Below are 19,911 nucleotides of genomic sequence, written 5' to 3'. Positions count from 1 at the left end.
AGGCAAGATGGGGTTCCAGTGATAAACTTTCAGTGACCTTGTAGCTTACATTAGTTTGAGTTAGGTTTCTGTCACTTGCAACTTAGAGGTTTCTGACTAATAGAACTGAGTAGGGGTTAGAAAACACAGGATGTCAGGATACCAACCAACCCACAAATATCTACTGGGTGCCATGCCAGGCTCTCAGAATGTCAAAAGGTATAGTTCCTGCCCTCAAGATGTTTCTATTATAGTTGGGTAGACAAATACACAGCAAAAGGTTAGCATTACAAGGTTGTGTAAATGCTAAGAGAATCAGAGCCATATGGCTGGTAAATCAGGAGAGGGGACATTTTTCTGCATTGGAAAGAACAGGGACCATTTTTATGATTTAGCTGGCACTGTTCCCTAACTGCCTGAGCTAAGAAGCTGCCCTTTCATTACCCCAGTACACTCATGTTCAGAACTGGGGAGCACCTTATACCTCCAAGGGGCTCAGCTCTTGCTGAGCTGTCACCACCCCTAGTCTGGTGCCAAGACCTCTCTTTATTGGCCCCTGGGTACTGTCCACTACTCTCATTTATCAGCTCCCAACATACACCCCCCTCTCCATAACCTCTCCTCTGCATTATTAATACCCCCGGGATGCTCTGTATTTCCTTGCCCCACGCACAAGCCCCTGTTCCTCCCCTCTTTATCAAACCCTTCCACTGTGGTTTCTGAAGCTCTTACATCGAGATCAGCAAATGCTCACATTTCATTTTGTCTCAGAAAGTTCCTTCCACCCCTTTTCTATATTGAGACTCAGCTGTCCACTGAGCACAACCGCATGAGAATCTTTATCTTCTCATTCCCCTCACATCTCATTGTCAGAAGGTAACCTTATTCCCAATGCCACTTCTAGGCAGTTACTGCTCTGGCCTCCAGCCAAGATCCCTGCTCCTTTGAGGACAAGGCCTTCTCACCCTGCCACCTCCTCCCCTTTACTCTCATCTACACATCTGGCTCACAGTATCCTTCTTCGCCCAATTATTGCCATCTTTCCTGGTGAGTTCAACACCCATGTGTAATTTTCATCCAACATCCTCTGTTTTCATCCCCTGGTGCAGTTGCCACATTGCCCAACTCCAGGGGCGTAATGAACATTGTAGCCTATGGGAATGGTGCCCCCTGGAGTTGTTAACTGCACACTCTGCACAGCCCTATGCAGCATCCCAGTGTCTTCCTATCATTTCCAGTCACCTTCTCTTCTCCCCAGCTCAGCCAGCACCTCCCTCAATCACACCTTGAACTCTGCGTTACTACAAATTATTAATTCAAACATTCCAATCCTTTCAAGTTACTTGCTCAACTATCCCCACAATAACAGTCCTTCCCTATGGAAGACTGGAGAATATCTTTCCACTTTCTGTCAATTCTCTCTGCTTTCATTTCTTTCTTAGTTTATCCTGGAATTCATAGTCTATCATTATAATTAATCCCTGGTAAATTCTCCCAGTCCTTTGCTGCCTCCATTCCATTCAACCTGGCTGGCAGAACCCCAGCCCTGAATCAACCAAATCACCCACCATCTCTAACCATGTGCATCCTGGAAGCAGTACTTCCTGAGAAAATCACAAAACAGAAGAGGTAGGTATCACACAAGTCATGACACGTCCCTCTCCCTCATTGGCCACATCCCCTAAATCACCAAGTCCTGTTGAGTCTTCCTTCTTAGTACCCCTTGGGTACACACTCTTCTAACTCAATGCCCCTACTGAAATCTATACAGTGTCAGCACCCAAACAGACCACTGAAATAGTACACAGTGAGGTTTTTTTAAAACATAAATATCATGTCATTCCTTTGTCACTGCCTGAACCTCCTCAATGATATACACTTGTTATTAGAATAAAATCAGATATTCTTATCACAGCCTACACAGCATTGTATGACCTGACTCTGCTTGTGTATCTACTCAGATCTCGTGCTCCCCTCTCTCTGTGTAGTCCTTTAAACCAGCCACATTGACTTTCTTTCTGTTCCTCAAATTTGCTCCTTTTAACCCCCAAGCCTTCCCTCAAGCTGTTCCCTCTGTCTACACGGGAACAAAGCCATGAATCCCCAGAATGATGTTGGAGAGTGATTCCAAGATGGCACCTGGGCAGCTGGCCTGGAGAGCAGCCGGTCCAGATTAGAGCATGTCAGAAATATTTTTTGGAGACTTCCATTAGTTGGATGTTGGTCATTCTCAGTACTTCTCTCATTTTCTTTCTTTTTCTCCTCTCTTTTCTATTTCCTTGTCTTTTTCTTCTATCTTCTGGAAGATTTCCTCAAATTTACCATTCTAGTAAAGTTTTTATTTCTGCTATAATATTTTTATTTCTAAAACCATTTTCTGGTTTTCTAGATGTTCCTTTATATAGTAGCCTGTTCTCATTTCATGGTCGTGTAAAAGAATGTTGAATGGCCATTATGGAATAATCTTTCTCTGTCACTCTGGCAGGGTCACCATCTTATTCATTTGGGAGTATACAATACATAACACAGGGCCTGGACAAATGTCAGTTAAATTATTGAATATCCATGTGTAGATGAACTGAAAGAACAGCAGAATAAAAAGAGAGAGATCCAAGCTTAATTATTTACCAGCTGTGAGGATCTTAAGCAAGTCATTTTTTCCTCTTCAAGTCACAGTTTCTTCATCAATGAAATGGAGATACTATACTCTGCCGTGGCTAACTCCCAGGTTACTGTAAACGTAAGTGAGGTCCTCGAATCAACAATTAGGCAAAAATATCAAGGAAATTACCCTTGGGAAAACTCTTAAAACATTCACTGAGCATATCTACATGGTCTTATGTATATAGATCTGAACAGTTATTCTTTGCACACTAAGAGTTGAAAAACAGCTAAATTTAAGAAAATAAAAGCAAAGTTTATATGTAGATGAAGGCATGAGATTTCATGAGTATTTATAGTAATCTGCTTTTTAGATACTATCAAATCTCTAGGTCAGGTTTTCTCATTTCTATTGACATTTGGGACCAGATAATGCTTTGTTGTGGGGTACTGTCCTGTGCATTGTAGAACATTTAGCAGCAACCTGACCTCTGCCCACTAGATGCCCATAGAAACCTCCCTTTCTTCCCCCTCACCCGTCCCCACAGTTGTGACAACCAAAACTGTTTCCAGACATTGCCAAACGTCCCCCAGGAGGGTACAAAATCACCCCAACTAAGAATTGAGGACTGTTGCCCTAGGGTAAATGAGAATTAGGTTTCCTAAAGCTTTCCTGCTTGCCTGCGGTATTTACTCCATTCTTCCTTAAAATTAAGTCTCTGAAACTTTATTACATGTTAATGTATCTGTTTGCTGTTCTGATGATTAAATGACAAAATGTATGTAAAAACATCTAGCACAGGGCAAAGCACTTTGATCAGTATTTGCTGGCTTTGACATGGAAACAACCTAAATGTCCATCAACAGATGAATGGATAAAGAAAATGTGGTACATATGTACAATGGAATACTACTCAGCCATAAAAAAGAATGAAATAATGCCATTTGCAGTAACATGGATGGAACTAGAGATTATCATAGTAAATGAAGTAAGTCAGACAGAGAAAGACAAATATATGCTATCACTTATATGTGGTATCTAAAATATGACACAGATGAACTTATCTACAAAACAGAAACAGACTCACAGACTTAAAGAACAGACTTGTGGTTGCCAAGAGGGAGGGGGGTGGGGGAGGGAAGGATTGGGAGTTTGAGGTTAGCAGATGCAAACTATTCTATATAGGATGGATAGATAAGAAGGTCCTACTGTATAGCACAGGGAACTATATTCATTATCCTGTGATAAACCTAATGGAAAAGAATAAGAAAAAGAATATATATGTGTATACAGATACAGATATATATGTCTCTGAATCACTTTGCTGTACAGCAGAAATGAACACAACATTGTAAATCAACTGTACTTCAATAAAAAAAATTTCTTTTTAATTTTTTTAAAATGAATATCTGCTGGCTGTGAATCTACACCTGGCTTGGTCAGACTCATGGGCACATAGCTTTTGAAAGCATAGAAAAGAACTTGCCCCCCCACTTCCTGTCTTTCCAAGCTGGCACTTCCTGTCAGGGTCTCCATAGTGCCATGAAGCTACCTACTTCTCATGCCCTGCACCACAGGTCTCATCCTAGGAGGGGGGTAGGTTTAAAGTCGGCATATAAATCAAATGCACTTACCATGTGACTACACAGCATGTGAAAGTGTTTTGTAAATGTACTACTACTTGCAGCTTCCAAGTTCACAGCTACCCTCCCAGACCTCCTCAGCCCAGTGAGAAATCATCTCAAGAGCCTCAGATTTCCTAGCTCTGTCTTTGACTTTGTTCAGTAATTAATCTCTTTTAGAGATAATGTTCCTATATGTGTTTCATCATTTTTTCCTGCTCTACTGTCATCTTACTTGGTATGACCTTACATCCAGGCTGAGATGCACCTAGATGAGGGTAGGGCCGTGGCTCATGTGTCTCTTTATCACCAACTGTGCCTCCAGAGATGCTGGCAGAGATGCTCGAAAACATTTTAGTGATTTGCAGCACTTTTAAAATATGTCTGCAAATTCTTTGACACCTTCAAAAGTGGAGTGGAGGGCTTCCCTGGTGGCGCAGTGGTTGAGTCCACCTGCCAATGCAGGGGACACGGGTTCGTGCTCCGGTCTGGGAAGATCCCACATGCTGTGGAGTGGCTGGGCCCATGAGCCATGGCTGCTGAGCCTGCGCATCCGGAGCCTGTGCTCCACAACGGGAGAGGCCACAACAGTGAGAGCCCCGCGTATCGCAAAAAAAAAAAAAAAAAAAAAAAAGTGAAGTGGAATTCCACCGCCTTTGGATGTGGGCCAGCTTAGCAACTCGCATCTAATAAACAGAAGGCAGTGGAAGTGATGCAGCATATCTTCCAAGACAGGGTCACAAATGGTGATATAGCTTCTCCCTGGCGCTCTCTCTCTCTCTTTTTAAATTTTATTTTATTGTGATAAGAACACAACATGAGATCTACCCTCTTAACAAAAGTTTAAGTGTACAGTGTAGTATTGTTGATCATAGCCTAGCTCTCTCTTAGAATGTAGACCTTGGGATGCTGAGCTGACATATAAGAAGGCTGGCTACTCTGAAGCCACCAAGCTGGAGGGGACACATGGAAACAGAAAGATGCCCAAGGAACTCCAATTGTGCTAGCCCCCGCTGTTTTAATCTTCCCAGGATTAATCCCCAGATATCGGAGGGAATGACCTTCAGATGATTCTAACCCCAGCCTTCAAACTACCCCAGTTGACTTCCCAAAAGTCCCCATTGCCCAAATTCATAAGCAAAATAAATATTATTGTTTCAAGCCACTGAAGTTTGGGTGGTTCGTCATGCAGCATTAGATAACAGGAAGAGATTTGGATCCACAGGCAAGGAGCTATGGAATACCCAACCAAAAAGATTCCCCAGTTTTAATACATCCCCGAAGCTGCAGGGTGAACGGTTAAGGTCACTCTAATTGCACCATTTCACTTTGCTGGTTCCGTCCCTGAGCTTTAGAAAGAAGTGGTGCTACTTTGATGACAAAGACCATCCAGAAAATCACTGGGTTAACGTATTACTAACCTCCACGTTCCACATCTAGGGGAGTTTATATTTTTACTTTCCAACCTACACTGTTTTGCTAGATGTTTTCAACTAATGGTTTCAATGCTATTAATGATGAAATGTGGCTTTTTGCTAGGCAGAAGTGGAATATTTGTCCTTTACTCCTTCCCAATTGAACTTAAGAGATAATCTCATTAAAGTCTTCCAAGAAATTCAGCACAGCAACCAGACTCATTTTTGTTTAAAATTATAGGTGCCCAAACGCAGAGGCCATTGTCCGTTTTGAGTCCCACTAGGATGGAAATGGCTTCCTGGACTGGGAAGTCTCTCCCATCAGCCCTGATACGCTCAGTGGATCCCTTTGCCTTCTTCTGGCTGCATTTCTTTCCTAGTTTGGTGTTTAAAAATCAACTTCTTTGACCTTCACAAACAACTTACCAGGAACTGAACAAAGGCAACTTAAAAACGTAAACTAATGTCAGATGTTAGATCGTTGAAAAAATCCAGGAAAATTGGAATATTGCATTTTAACCAGTTGGCAGGTAGTCCATGATCGTGATGAATTTCTTACTCTGGTTGACACATTTTCAAATGTTAATGTCCTCTTGAGGAATAAACTTTGTTCTAATGATTGAAGTAATGGCTTCAAAGGTGAGCATTCCACTTATTATGGTTTCAAACCTTGGCACTGTGCACCGAGAGGTGTTAGGTTATGTGCTCGACAGAGAAATAATTACGACCACATAATGAAAAGGAAAAGGCTTTGAGAGAGGGATTATGGAGGGGACCTGGGTCATGGGGGAAAGAGACTCCATCAGCAGGATGAAACGGCCCTTAATCAAGTGCAACGTGATGTCAAAGACACAATATCAAGTTTCCTCGAAACTGTGCAATTCACACCCACCAGGGCTCCAGTTTGTGGATGCATTTTCTTCCTCTAACCTGAAAGGGGAGAGAGTCTGAGAGATTTTTTTTCTATCAAAACTCAACTTTCTTTCCACTTAATGCTGAGTCAAAAAAGGCAGGAAACTCGAGAGTAACAGGGTGAGTTCCCAGTTTTTTCATCTCTCTAGGAGGAATGCAGGGCAGAGAACCTCCTGGTGACCAAACACACTTCCAGCTGCGGGCCGACTGGTAGAATTCATTTGAGAACAAATAAAGAGCAACTGTCAGCAACAGGAGAGAAGAATGGGAAATATTATCCGGAAAGGAATTATTGGTCTCCTATGGCACTGCTTCTTTCCTTGAAGCCATGGCCGATAAAAGCTTCTCATTCTCTTAAATCCATCCTGAGCTACCTTCCAAAGAAAACTTGCAAAGTGCTTCAGCACAGAAATTCCATCACACATGGAGTCCATGGTTAGCTGGACCTTTAATACTGAAGCCAATACAGAGACTCTCCTCACTTTTCCTGAGAGAAATATATTGTGAATCATATAGGTGCAAAAATTCAGCTGAGTGACACTAAGAAGGAAAGTGACGGAAAACAGGTTACCGCCCCCCCCAACTTTGTCTTGTCCTGAGCAAAGGCAGCCCTCCAACAGGCAGTATGCCTCAGTCTTCTAGGCTATGCGACAAATCACCACACACTTAGTGGCTTCAAACCACACGCATTTATTATCTGTCAGTTCCATGGGTCAGGAGCCTGGGCATGGCTTAGCTAGGTTCTCTGCCCAGGATCTCACAAGGTTGCATTTTCATCTGAACCTCAGGGTTCCTGTCCAAGCTCACTGGTTGTTGGCAGAATTCAGCCCCCTGCATTTGTAGAACTGAGGCTCTCAGCTTCTAAAGACCTGCTAGTCCTGCTGCATGGCCCTCTGATAACATGGTAGTTTGCTTGTTCAAGGCTAAATGAATCTACTCAGGTTACCATAACAAAATACCACAGACTGGGTGGCTTAAACAACAGAAAGTTATTTTCTCACAGTGCTGGAGGTCCGAGATCAGGGTGCCAGCATGGTCGAGTTCTGGTGAGAGCTCTCCAGCTGGGTTGCAGACAGCCACCTCCTCACTGTGGGCTCACGTGACCTTTGCACATGCATGTGCTCGGGGTGGGGAGGCGGGGAGGGAGAGAGACAGAGAGAAAACTCTCTGGTGCCTCTACTTATAAGGGCACTAATCTCATCATGAGGGCCCCACCCTCACAACCTCATCTAACCCTAATGACCTCCCAAAGACCCTAGCTCTAAAACCATCATATTAAGGGTCAAGGCTTCAACATACGACTGGGGAGAGGGGTGGGGCACAAGCATTCAGTCCATAACAAAGGCCAACAGGAGAGTATCTCTAACCTCTTCCATCTCTGACCTCCAGACCTCCTTTTAAAGTGTTCGTCTGATTAGGTCAGGCCCACCCAGGATCATCTCCCCTTTGATAATGTAAAGTCAGCTGATTAAGGGCCTTAATTAAATCTACAAAATCCATTCACCTTTGCCATATGACATTAACCACAGGAGTGAAATCTCATCATGTTCACACACTCAACTGGGGGCAGGGGGAGAGGGATTATACAGGCTGTGTACTCCAGGAGGTGGGTATTTTGAGAGCCGTCTCAGAATTCTGCTTACCATGCCCTACCATTGACCCTGTGCTGTCCTTTCTCTCATAACCCTTTACCCCTCAGGGCCCTCATCTGTCACTCTCACTACCACACACACACATGCATGCACATTCACTACTTTTCACAGGTACCTACAAATTAGCTGCAGGCATTTGGCCATTACCAATGGCCTCCCCATGTCCTCCTTTCCTGTGCCCAGATGCATCTTGACCTAAAAGTGCTAACCAGGACTTCCCTGGTGGTCCAGTGGTTAAGACTCCACACTCCCATTTCCAGGGGCCTGGGTTCAATCCCTGGTCAGGGAACTAGATCCCGCATGCCGCAACTAAAAGATCCCCATGCCACAACTAAAGATCCCGAATGCTGCAACTAAAAGATCCCACATGTGGCAACGAAGATCCCACGTGCCACAACTAAGACCCGGCACAGCCAAATAAATAAATAGATATTTTTAAAAATGCTATAAAACATAAATAAATAAAAGGGCTAGCCTATTGGAGCATAGAGGGAGGCTCTGAGAAAGGAATTTTTTTCTTTTTACCAACTGACCTAAGTCTTTTCTCTAAAGACATTTACCAAGCATTATTAGTTACAGTGACAAGTAGCTCTGAGTTTTTAAAGGGCCTACCAAGAAGGTTTGAGATCAAGAAAAAACAAGTTCATCATCTCCAAAATATGAAACTCAGTATAATTTAATTAAATGCTTATAAAACATTTTATCAGAATAAAAAACATACTGTTATATGTAAATTTATTTAATGGGGATGTGAGAATATTATAATATGTTCGCTATGATGAAGCACGGGACTCCAAAAAGAAGGGTATCAAGGATTTGTGAAGGATGCAAACAACTTAGTGAGACCCGTTTACCCACTGGTACTAGAACGTTTAGGTGGTGTTAGAGAAGGAAAATGTCAAAATGACACTTACTTTACCATCCTTTCTACTTTTAAGGTAGGTATTCTGGCTGTCAAGCTTACTTGATTCTATTTCCTTGTGAATTAGAAAAAAAAATAGACATTATTTTTATTTCACATATTGGGAAAGAATCATAAAGTACTTACCTAAGGCCACAGTAGAATTATGTCAAAGAACATGGTCTAGAGGACTTCCCTGGTGGTCCAGTGGTTAAGACTTCACCTTCCAATGAAGGGGGCGCAGGTTCGATCCCTGGTCTGGGCACTAAGATCCCACTTGCCTTGTGGCCAAAAAACCAAAGCCTAAAACAGAAGCAACATTGTAACAAATTCAATAAAGACTTTTAAAATGGCCCACATTAAAAAAAAAAAAGAAGAACACGGGTCTACCCCTAAACTATAGAATCACAGATTCTGAGCTTTGAACCACTGACAGCCATCACCTGACAGATGCAGAGAAAATGTGATCCTCCCAGCACCACACTCACCAGCGAGATCCCAGTGGAGACAGGAATCAGGGCTGGATGACTCCTCACCCAGAGGTCTTTCCAAAACAATGTGCTTTTTCCTTTATCTCTTAATACTAGACTCATGTTCTTTCAGTCCATCATTATTTCTCAGACTAGACCTCACACATATGCAGGGGGATTTTCAGTTTTAACTCCTTCCTTCCCAAGCCTCACCTGGAATTCTGAGAATAAACCATAAGAAGAATCCTTGTATCTTGGTACTAGGATACCTCTCAGGGATCATCTAATCCATCCTATTCTTCAGGCTGGATATCCCTTTCACAATATCCCATGAGGTCAACAGGCCTCTTCTTGAATACCTCCAGTGTTGGGGAGCTTACTACCGAAGACAAGGACAAGTCCATCCTGAGCAGCCTTAGCTGCTGAGATGCTTGGTCTCCATCTAATTTCACATGTGGTCTTCCAGAGGTACATGGAAAAGTGTAAGTCATTTCAGAGGCCATGATGTCTCCTACTTGTATATGATTCACTTTCTTCAAATCACTTCTCCCAGAGTTTCTCAGTGTTGGTGTCATTAGCATTCGAGTGAGACTTCTTCCTCAAGTGGGCCTGTCCTGTGCATTGCGGGATATTTCGCACCACTAGTCCCCTGGGAACTAAATTCCAGTAGCTCACATACACTCACCATGAGACAACCTATTCACTGTGATCCCTCCCATATTTCCAAGAACCCTTGGGGAGGGCCAAGGATACTGTCCCTGATTGAGAACCACTGTGAGTCTAGGTCAAGACCTCCCCCGAGCGCCCTCAACAATTGACTGTATTGCGCACGGCACAGTTATAGAGTGCTTCACCGCCCATGGAAGTCTCAAAGTGGCCCATGATGGGAACTTTGTGTCACTGTCCTCATGAACACAGGATTACAGGGAGGAAAGAGACAATTAATGCCAACAATTTAACAGTGACTAGAAGACAACCTTTTCTCTTTGCCATAGTAAGGAATCTTCCATCTTGCACCATTCCACGTGTTCCCCACTTAAAAGACACCTCCCTGGTCTGCTACAGTGACTGGGAACCATATGTTGTCAGTTAAGTAATTTTACCGAAACTAGAAATCTAGATCACCTTGCTTCCCGCCCAAACAGCCATCTCTCAATTATTCTGCCAACAGAAATGCCTTGTAGTTCTTTAAAAATCTTTCACCTCTGGCCATTGTTTTCGTAGCTATTAACCAACTACGGTTGGACCTTTATGATTTTGATTTAAATTGCTTCAGTCAGAATGACTGTTAAGACAGAAAATAATTGAAATCCAAATTGCCCCTGAAATTGCTTTGAAATCAGAGCACAAACTGGCAAGAGCTCATGATGTCATCGAACGTTAGACTGCCACACAGACCCTCCAATATTTTGTTCACTCTTTCCCCAAATATTCTCGATTACACACATGACAGCTGCTGTATTTAGGGAAGCACCATGCAGTATGGTGGTAAAAGCATGGGCTTCTTGCTTTGAATCTTGGGTCTGCCACTTCCTAGCTATGTGACCATAGGCAAGTTAACTTCTCCGTGCCTCAGTTTCCTGTAAAATGGAGACAATACTACTTACTTCCCAAGGTTGTTGGAAGGATTTGTCAATGAAAATAAGCAATAAACAATCAAGAATAAGAAATAGAAAAGAGTTTTATTTGAGCCAAACTGAGGGCTAGCCTGGATGCCCACTGCCCAGATTACTCAGAGGAACTGTCCCAGAGAAGCATGGTTTCCAGCACAGTTTTATACCTTGTCAGAGCAAAGAACATTAAAGTCAGGGATACATTTCTTCAAGGTTTCAAAAAAAAAATAAAAAAGAACAGACCAGAGCATGTACATAGCAAGTCAGCATGGCCTTGCACCTGCGGAGGGTGTCTTATTGTTAAAGGAGTACCAGCATTGGCATCCCAGGAAGACAGGCATTTAATCTTTATTTTTAACATGGACATTCTTTATTTTTGGTCAGTGTGTGCTTTTCTCTAATAATTAAAGCACATGTACAATGTGTGTTTGATAGGCCATAAACAGGCTATTTTAGTTAGTGTAAAATTCAGGTTAATTCATGGATAAGCCAGAATGACTTCCCTATATCTCAATATGTGAAAATTTCTTTTGTCAGTTTGAGTGAGCTGAGAATGAGCAAGCAGGCCCTGTGAACACTCCACCAGAACCATCAGAGCATTCACATGGTTTCTTGGGCTTTTTCCCTTCATCTTCTTTCTAACTCTCATCAGAAAACTGTTTGAAGGCTACCAAGGCTGCTCTGTGATGTGACACAAAAAGCCAGAAGCACCTGGGAGTTCACAGCCCCCAACACCACCATCACCCCACTGAGGTGGCCCTGAGCCCGCAGTGGACCGGGGTTGGTATATGAAAGCCCAGTTCCCTTGCCATCAGTGAGGACAAACTCCACAATGTAACTTACACTCCAGAGCCCCCTACGTGATCAGGCTGAGACTGGGGCTTCACCTAAAATCACACCCCTGCCTGGTTTCTTCTCTTCCTCTGCCCTGCTTCGTCCGTTCTCAGAGAAATCCTACATGAGTCTCCTGCATACAAATTCTTTTCTCTGGGCTTGAAAGTCCAACCTGAGACAGGCACTCACACATAATTCACAACTAGCAAGCATTTAATAAATGTTAGTCTTTATTACACTTGCCATTAACAGGCACTATGAACTCAGTAACACTTTAATAATAAATTACATATATACAAGACATTATGTCTTCATAATGTGTCTGGACACCCTGTTGTCATCTTAGTTCTCTGTGGTCACACTTGGGAAACATGGCTTTTAAAAAAAGCTCCCTTATTTCACTGAAAACGAAACCAAGAAAAAGAGAGTCTGTGTGAATGGCCCCAGTCCCAGGGCTAGGGAATGGCAAGCAGAATTTGAACCCAGGTCTCCTGCCCAGTTCAGTGTCATTTTCATCAAACCCTTTAGGCGCCCACTGGCCAGTTTTCAGAGAGAGGGAAACGGTGGGAACTCAGAAGCCTGCTCAGAGCACTGGTGGCAGCACCCCAGCGGCAGTTATGGAAGGCCTGTGTTCACACCCCTGCTGGGTGTTTTAACAACAGTCAAAGTGTATAGAAGCTCCCTGCCCTCTAGAAGCTTGTCACTGAGTATGGACAAAGGCCAAATGCTTGAGAATCATAAGAAAATACCCGGAAAACATCAGGAAGTTGAGGTTACCAAGAAGTGTGGGATACATTTAGAGATGGGAGGAGCCTTAGCAGACAGGCTACCTGGTGATTTTCAGTGTATTTTTTAAGCAACAGAATCTTTGGTTTGAATGAGTCCAATGCCAAAATGCAGAGTCTAGAACAGGTAAAAGCGGGTATGTTCAAATGAACTGGGGTGGGACGGTCCCATCTCCCATGCCCTCTCCACCCCACGGATCCAGTCTGATGCCCCACTCATTCATAGAGGAGAACACTAAGGGTCACCCTCCCTTGCCTTTGCAGTCCCACCACCAATGTCCTGATTCCCTCTCACCTGTCTTGGCTAACAGCCTTTGTGCCCTCTTCCTCCCATCCCTATCCACACCTCCCTCCCCTCCCCTGAGCCCGACCCACACATCACTGTGTGCAGGGCCCTTCCCACTCTGCACCTCCCACTGTCACACAAACCCTGTCCCAGCAGCCTTCTGGTCAACCTTCAAGGACCACCAGAAATGCCTCCTCCTCCAGGCAGCCTCCTGGGATCTTTCCAGTCAAAAGTGCCCCTGCCCTGCCCTCCAGGCTCCTGCTTCACACACCTCCAAACCCCCGCCAACTTCCTCACCCCCAGGGATATTTGTGAACATCTTGCTTTCCCACGCTGGGCAGTTTAATTGACTTTGTTCCCTCCCCCAAACACACACACACCTTGGGGAGCACTTTGCCCACAGTGGATGCCCAACAAAAGGCTCTTGAAGTGATTGCCCAGAATTACACCACAACCTTGGTGGCATCAACCAGAGAGGAGACCCATGGACAGGATGGAATATCTGGGTGGGTGTTTGGAAAGACTTTGTACAGAAAGAGCACACACTCCCTTTGCAGATTTGTCATTATCTGTAGGAAAAACCATGACACAAATCTGTTTAAACTATGCAGGCACAGAGCCTTGGGACAGTTTGGGGAAGCCACAACCAAGGGGTGTGTATACAAATTGACAGGAGGTATTTGTCAGGAGGGAAGGAAGTGCAACTGAGGAAGAAACTTCAGAAGTTCAACTTCACTGAGGATGAATCATCACACTCAGTATTTTTCCTTAGACGGGGAATTTTCTTCTCGGAGGATGGGCTGTACAGAGTAAATCCTCAGGAGAATGGCCCCTAGAAAGTCCTGTGCCATCTCGGAGTCCCCAGCCTGTCACAGTTAAAAAGGGGCTGCACCCAATTATCACAAGAACCCTAGGGCCAGGTGGCTGAGGTTCTAGACCCGTAAACACAAACGGGGCTGGAAGAGAGAAATAAACCCCTCACTGCTAAGCACCCCTGAGACATACCTGCCCCCTTCAGGGCAGACGTCTGGGCCTTTCTGCCTGGCTCAGCTCTTCAAAATCTACCCAGCAATGTGAAAAATGCAGATCTGCTGGCATCCTCTGCAAGGAGTAGGCACATGGGTGGGAGGATTACACTATTGCATACTTTCCAAGGGCTCAGTCACTGGCTTTGTGGTCAGGAACTCAGCCCAGGAACGAAGAAAAGATGCCCCAAGGGTGGTCTCAGGCCAGGGTCCGCCTATTCTCCGAGCCCTCCCCCGACACATCACTTCTCAGCCCATCACAGCCTGCTTTCAGGGATCCCAACAGCCACGTATACACCCTGAAAGCCATGGTTTCCCAAAGGGTATTCACATATATTGAAAAAGTGAAAAGGATGTTTTGCCCAAACGAGTTTGAAAAATCCCAAGTTCAAAGACATTTATTTTCTCGAGGACTTCTCAGAGCATTTAAAAGCTAATGAGCACTGGGAAATCCCAACACTGTCATAGAATACATTGCATTTTCCCAACAGGACTTAATCACCCTTTCCCCACATGGCATCTCCTAGAACCAGCAGAATTTAATTCAATTTGTTCCCTTTCTACCTCAGCAGGTTCTCCAAGAGTGGCCCATGGACACACTTTCAAAGATCCACATCTTCTTTATCCATTCATCTATTGATGGACATTTAGGTTGTTTCCATGTCTCGGCTATTGTGAATAGTGCTGTTATGAATATAGAGGTGCATGTATCTTTTTGAATTAAGAGTTTTGTCCAGATATACTCCCAGGAGCAGGATTGCTGGATCATATGATAGTTCTATTTTTAGATTTTTGAAGAACCTCCATAATGTTTTCCATAGTGGCTGCACCAACTTACATTCCCACCAAAGAATGTGTGTGTGTGTGTGTGTGTGTGTATAAAACTGAATCACTTCGCTGTACAGCGGAAATTAACACAACATTGTAAATCAACTATACTTCAATAAAAAAAGATCCACAAGGTCAAATCTATGTTCATAATAATAGTAAGATGTTATTTGTCTTTTCACTATTTGGACATTCACACGGATGATCCAAAAGCAATGAGGGGGAGGGTAAAACTGCTGGTGCCTTAGCATATGTCAAGGCAGTGGCCTCGTACTGTATGTCTTTCCCACCACGTACTCACAAGAAAGAAGAAACAGTTTTACTTTAAAAATGTCCTCTATGAAGCTGTAAGAAATATTAATTTTATTCATTGCAACCTTTGAATATATACATTTTTTTTATATAACATACTGTGTGAATATATAAAAAATATACATAAAGCACTTCTGCTTATTGAATGGTTGTCTCTGGGAAATGCTCTTGTGTAATTGTTAGAGCTGAAAACTGAATTAGTCCTTTTTTAAATGGGACACCACTTTAGCTGACTGACAGACAAACTATGGTTATACAGATTTGAGTACTTGGCAGACATTTTCTTGAAAATGAATGAAATGAGCAGATCCCGACAAGCAAAACAACTGGCAGAGTTTGATGTCAATTATAAAATTTGAGCTTTCAAGCAAAAATTAGAATTTTGGAAAACTGTATGCACCATCATGCGTTTGACAGCTTAAAGACTCTTCTAATGAGCTCGATGGGGATATTAACAAATGTGATGTTTTGATATGACACAAAATGAAATATGTCAACATTTGGAAGATATGAATAACTCAGTGAACTAATATTTTCAAAATAATTAATGCATGATGTTACAAAAATCTTACATGGGTATAAGAACCATTCAAAGTACAATTTAGACCAGTGGATTTTAACATAACAGAGTATGAAATTTTCATTGCTATGGTTTCAGATTCTACATGCAGCCTTCTAGAAATTACCACTTGTCAAGATTGGTTGTAGTCAAAGGGAAACATCCATAAATATCTGAAATGACTACTAAGATACCCCTCCCTTTTCTAACTACATACCTTTACGGGGCTGGATTTTCTTCACCCACTTCAAACAAAGCAACATACCACAACAGATTAAATGCAAGCAGATGAGAACTGAGCTGTCCCTATTAAGCAAAACATCAAAGGAATTTGCAGAAATGGAAAACAACGCCACTCTGAGTCTCACTAAATATTTTTTGTTTTATTATATTTTGGAAAGTATGGACATTTTTCAATTTAAAAAAAGTTGTCTGTTTTCTTGTAATGGTTTTATTACTGACTTTTTAAATGAATTAATAAATAAATATTTAAACATTTCTCATTTTACTTTTTATATTAGCCGTCAGTAAACTTCCCCTATAAAGGTACAGATAATAAATATTTTAGGCTTCACCAGCCAGTCTCTAGTACAACTAATCAACTCTACCATTAGAGCGTTAAAGAACCATAGACAATACATAAACAAATGCATTTGGCTGTGTTCCACCAAAACTTTATTTACAAACAACAGTCATGGGCTAGATTTGGCCCATGGGCCACAGTTTGCTGACCCCTGTCATGATAAATGTCAACAGATATAACCAACTGAAACAAAAGTTCTGTGGAGTCCTCAATAATTTAGAAGTATAAAGAGGTCCTGTGACCAAAAAGATTGAAAAATCACTGTTCTACCCGAAGTATGAACACATTATCATCTTCAAAAGGAATTTCAGGGCTTCCCTGGTGGCGCAGTGGTTGAGAGTCCACCTGCCGATGCAGGGGACACGGGTTCGTGCCCCGGTCCGGGAAGATCCCACATGCTGCGGAGTGGCTGGGCTCGTGAGCCATGGCTGCTGAGCCTGCGCGTCCGGAGCCTGTGCTCCGCAACGGGAGAGGCCACAGCAGTGAGAGGCCCACGTTCCGCAAAAAAAAAAAAAAGGAATTTCATACAAGAGAAAGGCTGGGGGAGACAGGCCAAGGTGGGAGCCCTTCATCCAAGGGGCAAAAATCAGCCTGCTTATTTTTCCCTGGGGGGAAGATCCTGTAGGCAACACATGGTTTGGGGAGGTGAGGTTCTAAACACAAGAGCACTCCACTTTATATTCCCAGTCACTCCTGGAACCCACCTCATCTAGAAAAAAGACTCAGATTTTGGCCAGTGCGGCCACCACCAGTGCCATGAGCCTGTCAACAAAATTCCCCTCTTTAGGAAGATGAAAGTCATGTGTGATGTCAAAGCACATCCGTAGGGTAACCTGCAACCATCCCCAGGGAAACAACAGGGGGTTCTCCTGCACGTCCCAGGGGCAAGAGTGGCCTGCATGGTGCTGAGGGTAGCAGGTCTGATCCTCCCACAAATAAGTCACTTCAAACCTAGACAGCACACAGAAGATTCCAGACTGCTCAGAGCATGCTCGTTACGCCTGCCAAAGGGCTGGCTCCTCAGCCCTGGCCTCCTGTTGTATATTTTAGTGCAGGAACTGAGTCACACCTGCAAATTCTATGACAGATGATGTTTTATCAACTTTGAAGAGTGCCGGCTGATTTCCTGGGTCCCAAGCCAAAATGACATAATAGAGTCCTTTCAAAAGCCCACCAGAAGAAGTTGGTATAATGTCCAAAATAGTCCAAGGAATAAACACTTCTAAATGTCTTAATAAGTTCTGTGCCAATCAGCTCTAACAAGACAAAAGCCTGTCATGAGAGGCCCAAGGCAAACTCAGGACCGCCATCCCCCTATCGCCTGCTAGGTCTTCTTTCCTTGACTGTTTGTTTGTTTTTTTCCTTCTAGCAATGCTTTGGGTGACAAGAAGAGTTTTCTGGTGTGTTTCACACACAGTCAGCTCTCCTGCCCACCAATCTTCTGGGTATTTTTATTTCACTCCCCGGATGATTTTATTGGATCAACACATCAAGCTGTGAGGTTTTACAAACATGAAATGTCAGCACAAACATAGATACATCGAGAATAGCACCATTCCCTCTCTGCCAATAGCACCCCCGAAGCAACACACAGATGCGCGCACACACACACACACACACACACACACACACACACACACACACACACACACACACACACACACACACACACACACCATCTTTCCTCAGTCATAAAAGTTACCCAGTTGAGCCCTTCTCCTCAGAATTCTGCTTCAGCCTCATTGAGTGACAATACACAGGGGTTCCAGTATTGAGCTCACCAAAGAATAAGGCAAACACAGACAACACATGCAAAGATATGGCAATCCACCTTCTAAGGGACAGGCCAGGCCCCAGTCTGCTTAGAGTGAATAAAAGCAGCCTCAAGACGAGAGAGCATAGTCTTGAGAGGTAGAGAACTGCCTTCTCAGAGCAGAGAGTCTGCCAGTGGCACTTGAACAAGTCACCAGGAGAGAGTGGGTTCATGGGGGAAGGGCAAGAGAGGAGGAGGGAACAGAGGCCCGTGCAAGGGCCTTAGAGTGATTTTGAACAGAGCAGGTTAATATAGCTACTCCCCAAATTGGACAACTGTGTGAAGTCAAGAGGAAGCACACAGGAAAATTGAGGCCTGGATCACTGAGGAAGGGTCAAAGGCCAGGCATGGGTGATGGATGAGACAAGAGGGCCCTGTCACTAAGGTTTCAGCCAAAAGCAGGGATTTATACCCTCAGCCACCCAGGAGATGGGGACCTGCAGGTTGACAAGGACAGAATCACACAGGCCACAACCAAACCTACTCTGCTGCTCACTAGCTGGGTGAACCAGGACAGGTGACTCGGTCTTTTTGAACCTCTTTTTTCATTTGTAAAATGGGATGATAATAGTACTGTATTTGCTCTGGTTGCCATGACAAAATACCATAAGCCAGGCGGTTTAAACAACAAATTTATCTGTCACAGTTTTGGAGACTGGAAACCTGAGATCAGGGTGCTAGCAGAGGCGGGTTCTGGAGAGGTTGCTTTTCCTGGCTTGCAGATGTCCCCTCTCCACTGTGTCCTCACATGGTGGAGAGAGAGAGGGCTCTGGTCCCTTCCTCTTCTTATAAGGACACTAATCCCATCCGTGGGGGATCCACCCTCATGACCACCCTCATCTAAACCTAATCACCTCCTAAAGGCCTCACCTCCAAATACCATTACCTTGGAGGTTGGGGCTTCAAGATATGAATTTGAGGGGTGCAGACTTTCAGTCCATAGCAAGTACCCACCACAGAGAGATGCTGTGAGGGTTAAATGAAATTTACACACACAGGGCTGATTTAACACGGTGCCTGGCACTGTTTAAAGATGGCCATTGTTCTCATTTGTTTTAGGGAACGGGCAGAGGAAGCATTTCCACAGGCCAGCACCACTGTTCACCCAGCGCTGTGTTTGGCAGGCAGTTTGCAATGACATTTCCAAAAGGGATATCATTGCCTGTTACTGAGAATTAGGCAGGCCTTGCTCCCTGGTCCCAGGAAGTCTCACTCCCCGTGTCTATGTCCTTGGTGCTACACAGAGGTCTGAGTTATGGGAGGGGTGATCGGCCTCAGGGCCTGGTGTCAGGGCCTCCATGGGCAACGAGATGAAGACAAGGACCCTCCCTGGGTGCAGGAATCCAAGCAGAAGCCTGATTGAAAGTCACATCCTCACTTTTCCTTTTCCCCTATAACATGGACCAATAATCTCAAACCTGAGGGTACAAACCAGAATCACCCCCAAGAGCCTGTTACAAAACAGATTTCTGGGCCCCACCTCCAGAGTTCCTAATTCAACAGATCTGGGATAGGCCTGAGAATCTGCATTTCTCACTAGTTTCCAGGAGATGGTGCTGCAGCTGGTTTTGGAACTACACTTTGAGAATCACCACCGTCAACCATGAAACAGAGGGTGCAGTAGCATGTTTCCCATGACAATCCAATCATTTTGGAAAAGACTGACTTTCCTATGCCTTTCCTCAGGATTCCAAATTGAGGACAGAATCAGCCACTGCAG

At 43.9% G+C, this 19,911-nt stretch overlaps 1 long non-coding RNA gene across 2 annotated transcripts in view; it reads right to left on the bottom strand.

Moving 5' to 3' along the window:
* The window catches only part of LOC115864046 (uncharacterized), a 70,788-nt gene that overhangs the window by 45,489 nt on the left and 5,388 nt on the right, over positions 1-19,911 (bottom strand). For both annotated transcript variants that reach the window (XR_004043795.2, XR_009566196.1), the window contains exon 3: positions 9,231-9,386. This is a non-coding gene — a long non-coding RNA (uncharacterized lncRNA). The remainder of the gene's footprint in view (positions 1-9,230; positions 9,387-19,911) is intronic.

Source organism: Globicephala melas, chromosome 12 (genome assembly GCF_963455315.2).
Source record: "Globicephala melas chromosome 12, mGloMel1.2, whole genome shotgun sequence".
Taxonomy (NCBI): domain Eukaryota; kingdom Metazoa; phylum Chordata; class Mammalia; order Artiodactyla; family Delphinidae; genus Globicephala; species Globicephala melas.
The sequence above is the reverse complement of the archived record's forward strand: the minus strand, read 5'-3'. Positions and strand labels throughout refer to the sequence as shown.